Raw genomic sequence first — 9,822 nt, 5'->3', positions numbered from 1 at the left:
TTCTGTTTTAATTTGATCGTGAAAGAAATTCTGCTTAATTTAGGATTTCATTATTTGCAGTAAATCATGGGAAGGTTATTTTGTACTGACGGTTCATACTCATTCATTGTTCAGGAACTGATATTGCTTAGCACTTAATATGTAAAGATTTCAGGAATTTATGTATGTATTAACACCATCTTTTAATTGGTTCTTTTGGTTTTAGCTTTATTGTGGTGAATTTTACAGGTGTGGAGTGACAACCTTCAACTGAGAATACCGACTTTAGACTTGCAGACTGAAATCTGAATTTTGTGTGTGCTCTACAAGCAATTATACTAGTTTGAGTAAGTAAACTTTTTTGGCTGCATGCAATCTTCCAGGAAAACGGTAATTTAAACTGATGGAAAAATTTTTGATGATAGTTAATGAAATCATCACCCAGCTCTCTGAATATAATTTTTTGTATACACAGGTATGGGGATGTATACTTCAACTGGATACTTACATCTTTAACTACTAGTGGATATACAATTGTTTTGGGTGAGTTTAAACTTCAGATTCTTTTGCATATTTTGCTTTTTAAATGATGAGTAATCCTCTTGGTCCGTGTTTATGATAGACTGATTCAGCTTCAAGAGGTCTGAGGTACTTGTATGTATATTTGGTACTAATTGAATTGTTTGTGATGTACTGATGTGTGTTCCTCCTGACAGGGACAGGCCTCTGCATAAGTTGTACTGGTGTGGGATGTTTCAACTGAAGGTACCTGCTTTTCAAGTCTTGAGTTTAATATACTATACTGAAAATGAATAGTGGTAGTACTTTTTTCTACAAACAGCTATGCTACAATTTCGTAGGTGGGTGAACGAAGTCTTTTGGATTTTACAGTTTTTTAAATATAAAATTTTGCAGGAAATTATTGTATATTTTATGATGGAAAAATGTTGTACGACTAGATATGAGATCAACACCCAGCTCTCTGAAACAACTACAGTGTATATAATGTTGTTATATATTATGCTTGTTGGTAATGTATTAAATTTTACAGATGTGGGTGTGCTCCAACTGTAGATGTCCCCACACTTTTTAACCCAGGATTAACAAACTGAAAAATAAAGTGTATTATACAAGTAACTACACGACAATGTTTTTGGTGAGCATGGTAAAGATTTTCAGTTTTGTGGGAAGTAAATGATGAGTAATCCTCTTGGTCCGTGTTTATGATAAACTGATTCAACTTCAAGAGGTCTGAGGTACTTCATGTAAATACTGTATATATTAATCCTTGTTGGTTCTAGTGTACTAATGCATAATTTTCTGCTGACGGACAGGCCTCCAACCTGAAGTACTTTGGAGTGATGGTTGCTGCATCAAGAACACATCTGGGTAGTTGTGGCTTGGATTTCTACCAGTGAGTGGCTTTATATAAATTTCCATTGTACTACTGTAGTTTATATTTTTTTACGTCTATCAACCCTAGCTCTTAGTGATGGCATTTAATGGGAAATTTTTTTAGGGATGTGGTAATTTATAACTGAAAATTAATACTGGTAGTACTTATCTATTCTACAAGCTGCTATGCTTCAATTTCTTGGGTGGGTTAACGATAAGTCTTTTGGGTTGTACAGTATTTTAAATATAAAATTTTGCAGGAAAATGTTGTATAGTTTATGATGGAAAAATGTTGTACGACTAGATGTGAGATCAACACCCAGCTCTCTGAAACAACTACAGTGTATATAATGTTGTTATATATTATGCTTGTTGGTAATGTAATAAATTTTACAGATGTGGGTGTGCTCCAACTGTAGATGTCCACACTTTTTAACCCAGGATTAACAAACTGAAAATTAACAGTATTATACAAGCAACTACAACACTACAATGTTTTTGGTGAGCATGGTAAAGATTTTCAGTTTTGTGGGAAGTAAATGACGAGTAATCCTCTTGGTCCGTGTTTATGATAAACTGATTCAACTTCAAGAGGTCTGAGGTACTTCATGTAAATACTGTATATATTAATCCTTGTTGGTTCTAGTGTACTAATGCATAATTTTCTGCTGACGGACAGGCCTCCAACCTGAAGTACTTTGGAGTGATGGATGCTGCATCAAGAACATCTGGGTAGTTGTGGCTTGGATTTCTACCAGTGAGTGGCTTTATATAAATTTCCATTGTACTACTGTAGTTTATATTTTTTTACGTCTATCAACCCTAGCTCTTAGTGATGGCATTTAATGGGAAATTTTTTTAGGGATGTGGTAATTTATAACTGAAAATTAATACTGGTAGTACTTATCTATTCTACAAGCTGCTATGCTTCAATTTCTTGGGTGGGTTAACGATAAGTCTTTTGGGTTGTACAGTATTTTAAATATAAAATTTTGCAGGAAAATGTTGTATAGTTTATGATGGAAAAATGTTGTACGACTAGATGTGAGATCAACACCCAGCTCTCTGAAACAACTACAGTGTATATAATGTTGTTATATATTATGCTTTTTGGTAATGTAATAAATTTTACAGATGTGGGTGTGCTCCAACTGTAGATGTCCCCACACTTTTTAACCCAGGATTAACAAACTGAAAATTAACAGTATTATACAAGCAACTACAACACTACAATGTTTTTGGTGAGCATGGTAAAGATTTTCAGTTTTGTGGGAAGTAAATGATGAGTAATCCTCTTGGTCCGTGTTTATGATAAACTGATTCAACTTCAAGAGGTCTGAGGTACTTCATGTAAATACTGTATATATTAATCCTTGTTGGTTCTAGTGTACTAATGCATAATTTTCTGCTGACGGACAGGCCTCCAACCTGAAGTACTTTGGAGTGATGGATGCTGCATCAAGAACACATCTGGGTAGTTGTGGCTTGGATTTCTACCAGTGAGTGGCTTTATATAAATTTCCATTGTACTACTGTAGTTTATATTTTTTTACGTCTATCAACCCTAGCTCTTAGTGATGGCATTTAATGGGAAATTTTTTTAGGGATGTGGTAATTTATAACTGAAAATTAATACTGGTAGTACTTATCTATTCTACAAGCTGCTATGCTTCAATTTCTTGGGTGGGTTAACGATAAGTCTTGGGTTGTACAGTATTTTAAATATAAAATTTTGCAGGAAAATGTTGTATAGTTTATGATGGAAAAATGTTGTACGACTAGATGTGAGATCAACACCCAGCTCTCTGAAACAACTACAGTGTATATAATGTTGTTATATATTATGCTTGTTGGTAATGTAATAAATTTTACAGATGTGGGTGTGCTCCAACTATAGATGTCCCCACACTTTTTAACCCAGGATTAACGAACTGAAAATTAACAGTATTATACAAGCAACTACAACACTACAATGTTTTTGGTGAGCATGGTAAAGATTTTCAGTTTTGTGGGAAGTAAATGACGAGTAATCCTCTTGGTCCGTGTTTATGATAAATTGATTCAACTTCAAGAGGTCTGAGGTACTTCATGTAAATACTGTATATATTAATCCTTGTTGGTTCTAGTGTACTAATGCATAATTTTCTGCTGACGGACAGGCCTCCAACCTGAAGTACTTTGGAGTGATGGATGCTGCATCAAGAACACATCTGGGTAGTTGTGGCTTGGATTTCTACCAGTGAGTGGCTTTATATAAATTTCCATTGTACTACTGTAGTTTATTTTTTTTTACGTCTATCAACCCTAGCTCTTAGTGATGGCATTTAATGGGAAATTTTTTTAGGGATGTGGTAATTTATAACTGAAAATTAATACTGGTAGTACTTATCTATTCTACAAGCTGCTATGCTTCAATTTCTTGGGTGGGTTAACGATAAGTCTTTTGGGTTGTACAGTATTTTAAATATAAAATTTTGCAGGAAAATGTTGTATAGTTTATGATGGAAAAATGTTGTACGACTAGATGTGAGATCAACACCCAGCTCTCTGAAACAACTACAGTGTATATAATGTTGTGATATATTATGCTTGTTGGTAATGTAATAAATTTTACAGATGTGGGTGTGCTCCAACTGTAGATGTCCACACTTTTTAACCCAGGATTAACAAACTGAAAATTAACAGTATTATACAAGCAACTACAACACTACAATGTTTTTGGTGAGCATGGTAAAGATTTTCAGTTTTGTGGGAAGTAAATGACGAGTAATCCTCTTGGTCCGTGTTTATGATAAACTGATTCAACTTCAAGAGGTCTGAGGTACTTCATGTAAATACTGTATATATTAATCCTTGTTGGTTCTAGTGTACTAATGCATAATTTTCTGCTGACGGACAGGCCTCCAACCTGGAGTACTTTGGAGTGATGGATGCTGCATCAAGAACTCATCTGGGTAGTTGTGGCTTGGATTTCTACCAGTGAGTGGCTATATAAACTTTTTTATGGAGTATTTCAAAATTTTACTTGAATTTACCCCAGTTCTTAATGACCGCATTTAACCCTTATGTCCTGTGTGACGTTCCAGAACGTCCGCCTATTCCCGCCACTTTTTATTTTTTTTTAGTTAGATTTTTCTCGATTTATCTCCGTGGTTGGGGTTACTGCCAGCAGCACCCTAACCTGGGGCATAAGGGTTGAAGGGTAAATTCTTTAGGAAATTGGTAATTTATAATACGATGGAAAATTTTTTATATGAAACTTATTGAAATCATCACCCAGCTCTCTGAATCATTTATATAAATGGTTATATTATGCATGCTGTTCATGTTTGTTGATAATGGGTTGAATTTTACAGGTATGGAGGTTTCTTTCAACTGAGCAGCAGACGCTTACCTCAACTATTGTACTGAATTTGGAGGATGTTACTGTTCAAAGTGAATGTATGTATACTGTAATAGGGTTATAATGCATGTATTCTGTTTATTTATAAGATGTATATTATTTTACAAATACTTGGTTTCAATTATATTAATTTTATTTGAAGATACTGTACATAATCTACTTTTCTTTGTGCTACTTAGTGGCACTGAGCCTATTGAATAATGGCCAGAGGTAATAATTTCTTGCTGTATGCAGTGTATTTGTTCCTTTTTATGATGAGATAATGTGTATGAATATTTGATTATAAACTTGCCCTCGCTGATAAAAACGAAGAACTGGTCCAGAGTAAGCAATTTCTTCTCAAATTCATTTTGTTCCTTTATTTTAGGTTGTCAAGGTGAAGGCTCTCGGTTACATGTTGGACATGGGTGTGCAGGTGAGTAACATTAATTGGATTTGGCAATTGCTTTAGTAATAAAATGGTTATACGATGTTGGTGCAGATGGCAATTTCAATACCTTGTATATATTTAGATATTTTTTGTCAGGGTCATGCCAATTCTGGGTTGCCACATGAGGAAGAGGGAAGGGTTTAGATTGCAGAAGTTTTAGGTTTATTAGGGAGACCATCAATGAGACAAATATGCAATGTACAAGATATTGATGAATGGGGGCATTTGTAGGCCAATATTGTAGATTCGTGAAATGTAACAAATACTGTACTAAGTATTAGGCAGATATTTTTTGTTTTATTTTAGGATTACCAAGCACTACAATGATGAAACTTGTATAGAGCATTGGGATATGAACACAACTGATTATCCACTTGACACCTGATTGTAGTACCATTGTTAATCTTAATATTTTGGCAATTCCATTTTTAACTACTATTTTCTTTCACAGAAATGTGATGTGGTGTGGCAGGAACTCTTGGTTATCGGCACAATTACAGTATAGGTAATTACGTGATTTTTTAAATACTGTACTGTACAATATCCACTTAGCAATGATGAAATTTTAGAGAGCATTGGGATATGAACAACACTGATTATCCACTTGACACCTGACATGTACTATTCATTATCTTGTATTGATTTTTGGGTCAAGTTTGTTTCTAACTAGTTTTTCTCTTACTCAGAAAGAGACTGGGCATTTGATGTTACTTCAGGGCAGTTATTGGGTCCCAGCACAAAGGTAATAGTGTTTACTAATGCACATGAGAACTTGATCAACATGATGACGCTCATTAGAGCATTACGCAATGATATTCTGATTATAAACTTGCCCTCGCTGAGAATTTGAATGATAAATTATACTTATTAATGTTTAGCCAAATCTAATGTTTTTGTTTTTTGGGGGGTCAGGAAATGCTTGATCTTCATGGCACCTGGAAGACCAAGAATAGACACAGTTCAGTATGCTGGTGATTGGCCCTCTTCTCCTACCCTATGTAGTTGGTTTAAGTATGATTATAATATAATTGGTAAGCTTGTTAAACTAAATTCACATAAATTCATTTTTGTAAATGTTTAGACAATGTTAGTATCATTAGTGTTTTCATTTGTTACAAATTGCAGGGAGAACTTACGACATAAACTACATTGTGATGTGGAAAGTGTTGTCCAAATGGGTTTGTGTACCATATATTGGGCATTACTGTACTGTTAGTTATGTAGTCATAATGTTTTCCATATCTATGAAATGTTTTATTTCTGGGTATGTTGCATTTTGTTAGTTTTGTATACAACCAAATGGAAAATGAGGAACAAGATGAATGGATATGGAAAGCAGACATTTTGTGATAGCTGAAGTAAGGATATACGTGTGGGTAATATGTATACACTACGGGCAGCCAGGCTTGGTTTACCGAAACTAGTAGTGCCTTGTTACTACACAATAATCCTAGTATTGTCAAACTGACATAACTTAAAATGGGGGTTTCAATGCCTTCCAGGACACATCAGTTTTATGTACAGTAACAAAAGATGTGCAAGAGGGTAATATTTATATGAAATAAAATTAATACAGCAAATACTAGAACAAACTTGAAATGGAGATTCTATTTAAATACTGTACATAATTTACATGTCCGGGCAAACTCCAGATTCCTCTCTGGTGCTCATAAAGTTCATAGGCTGTATACTTTCAATTTACGAATTTGCTATTATCTCCGTTTGGCTTCATTTATCCTTTGTACAGTAATTGTAAAGTACATTTCAGGACTAGCAAGTAGCAAAACTGTCCTACTGTACTAATGCAGTTTTGTCTTGTCATTTATTTCATGAAGTGATTATTTCTTGTCCTTAATTTACATTAACTAATGTACAGATATTTAGTAAAAATGTAACCTGACTTAATTTTTCTATCGTCCTATATTAGTTTGATGGCCTCCCGTTAAAGTATCCTTGGTACGTGCCTGATTATGTTCGAAATACTATCGGTACATGTTATATCTCTTTAAAAAGGAGTAAAATTCAACAACAGGAATTGTGGAAAATAAAAGGAGCATAGCACTTGAATAACATTTAGTAATACTAGTATGAATTGACACCAAGTAAGTGCCTGATGGCAAGAGGGTTCGACCAAAAACGTGTCTAAAATCTCGTATGTCAACTTCAAGTTTGACAGGCTAGCTTGCAGCTAGACTAGATCCTAATTGTTCCGTATTTATTATGCAATGCCTTATTGCAAGACCACCACCTGGCATGGCAAACAAAATAAGCCGTCAGTCGGCATTAGGACAGGTAAATATAAGTGACATTTTCAAAGAGTGATCACTGAAATATTACACAGCCCCATTTATTTGGTGGATGAGTGAACGACTGGCGAGCTCAAACCATCGGCAGAGGTGGGAAATACGAAGTTAGCAGTCGTATTTCCCGTCTGGTGACCTGTGTAATATTTCAATGTAATTCTGATCTTTTAAAATGTTAGTTTTTGCATCATGTATTACCGATGTGTAATTTGTCTTGGTATACCCTAGTGTGGATACAAATCGGTATATTAAAAGCATCTTCTGAAAGTGAATTTGCTATAAGATTAACAGTTAATTCATGTACAGTATAAGATTTCTGATTAACTTGTTACGTGCTCATGTTGGAACTAATGAAAATTTTAATTTATATAATTCAGCTAAAAATCTTTCTCGTCAGAAATGGTTATCCCAACGATAATGAATAAACAAGTTTAGAAATACTTCAGGACGAAATCGACAGATTTGCAACCGCCAATCAGCTGTAACTGGGGGGGAGGGGCATCTCTTCTGCTATGAAAAAACCCACTAGGCAGTTGTAGTGCAGGCACCTGTCTGGTAGATCTCTGGACGTTTTCAATCAAGTTACTTGAATGGAAATATACAACATTTTTGTTGAAACTACCCGCGTTTCAGTGTAAAGTGTTGTAATAATAAATGGTAAAAAATTTGCCTTCGGCACTCGTGTTTCAGTTTATAGGACGTAGAGTGTTTTTACTGAAGGTTTTGTTGTTCTCTTACCCTCAAAAACGTGGGTCGAACTATAAACGAGGAATATCATAAATTAACGATTTCTTGGTCAAAAAATAAGGGTCGACAGATAAACGAGGGGGGGTTTATAGATGAGTATACTGTATGTTGTCAGTTTGATTGCTCGTTTTAAAGTGGAGACCACGTGGTCGCTTGTCGCTGTGCAGCTGTGGCGCTCACGCATGCGCACATACACAAAAGCCCGCTAAAAAAATGGTTTTCCAAAAGTCCGGATTTTTTGACCAGACGGGAAACCCCTCACTTTTAACGTTGCTACTAATATATTTAATAATTTCGTATCTAGACAATATTGCATAAATAAAATATACAGGAGTTCCAATTTTCATACTTTTTTCCTTACAAATAGTGGACAATGTCCATCCACATTAAAGGTAATATCCTTAAATGGATTAGGGCGTGGTTACAGGACAGGAAACGGCGAGTGAGCATTAACGGCACTAAATCCCATTGAAGCAACGTCACTAGTGGAGTTCCCCAAGGCTCGGTGCTTGGACCATTATTATTTATGTATACATAAACGAGATATCGGCATAGACCGCAACATAAGTAAATTTGCTGATGACACTAAAATAGGACGTGTAATTAAATCTGATGAGGACACTACAGGAACATCTAAAGTTTTTCCAATGGTCTGAAAAATGGCAGATGAAATTCAATGTGGACAAATGTAAAGTACTCGGTATTGATGTAAACAAGGATACCAGATAAACAACGATGCCATTGAAATCCGACTGCAAGAGATTTAGGAGTAATGATAAGTAGGAATCCTAAGCCAAGTAAACAATGTGTTTTTGCTCGTAACAAGGCTAATAAAGTACTTTGTTTCATACAAAGGAGTGTTAGTTGCAAGGTCATCTTAAAATTATATCTAGACCTTGTTGGGTACGTGATGTTTCCTCCATCCTGTGTAAGTGCGAACCTCCGGGGGTCACCATTTGTCGGGTACGTGCTGTTTGGGTTCACACTCGGGATGGGATGGAGAAAGGAAACTCACAATGTGCTCTCATGTATACATGTTGTATTGGATGTACAGTGCAGCTTGGTGCTGGGAAGGCAGCATGGTTACAAGCGTGATGTAGAGAGCTGGTTGGTGAGGGTGCTCAGAGGAGGACCAGCTGGTGGGAGGTGTTGGTGTAGGTAGAAGATTGGTCACCACGAGGGCAGGTCTTATATGGCGGAGGTAGGCGTGGCTTAATAGTTGACCTCCGTCATGTAAGGCGGCGCGCTGGTTGACCTAGACCACGAGGTATACACGGGAATTCGCAGGGTGGGCTACTCAGCGACAAACAGCGTTTGTAGGGGAGGTATCCACTACAACCTCACCTGGATTACGCAGTTCAGTTCTGGTCACCCTATTACAGAATGGATATAGAATCCTTGGAAAGAATCCAGAGGAGAATGACTAGACTAATCCCGGGCATTAGGAACCTTGAGTACAGAGACAGGTTAAAGCATCTTAATTTGCACTCCCTCGAGAGACGCAGAGTGGGGCGACATGATAGAGGTGCATAAATGGAAGTCGGGGCTAAACAAAGGGGACATTA

The 9,822-nt window shown here is 36.0% G+C and overlaps 1 long non-coding RNA gene across 2 annotated transcripts; it reads left to right on the top strand.

Moving 5' to 3' along the window:
• The first annotated feature begins 554 nt into the window (after window positions 1-554).
• On the top strand, window positions 555-7,107 carry LOC121861505. 2 transcript variants are annotated; one of them, XR_006088037.1, is made up of 16 exons: window positions 555-839; window positions 1,031-1,135; window positions 1,314-1,393; window positions 1,771-1,875; window positions 2,054-2,131; window positions 2,509-2,615; window positions 2,794-2,873; window positions 3,249-3,355; window positions 3,534-3,613; window positions 3,991-4,095; window positions 4,274-4,353; window positions 4,731-4,815; window positions 5,145-5,192; window positions 5,659-5,712; window positions 5,894-5,949; window positions 6,120-7,107. It is a non-coding gene; the product is annotated as an uncharacterized LOC121861505 (long non-coding RNA). The 2 variants fall into 2 exon arrangements; XR_006088038.1 differs by lacking the exons at window positions 555-839; window positions 1,031-1,135; window positions 1,771-1,875; window positions 2,054-2,131 and having other exon boundaries at window positions 1,156-1,393.
• Window positions 7,108-9,822: the final 2,715 nt, after the last annotated feature.

This window comes from Homarus americanus, unplaced genomic scaffold, assembly GCF_018991925.1.
Source record: "Homarus americanus isolate GMGI-L3 unplaced genomic scaffold, GMGI_Hamer_2.0 scaffold24260, whole genome shotgun sequence".
NCBI classification, from domain to species: Eukaryota; Metazoa; Arthropoda; class Malacostraca; order Decapoda; family Nephropidae; genus Homarus; species Homarus americanus.
The sequence above is the reverse complement of the archived record's forward strand: the minus strand, read 5'-3'. Positions and strand labels throughout refer to the sequence as shown.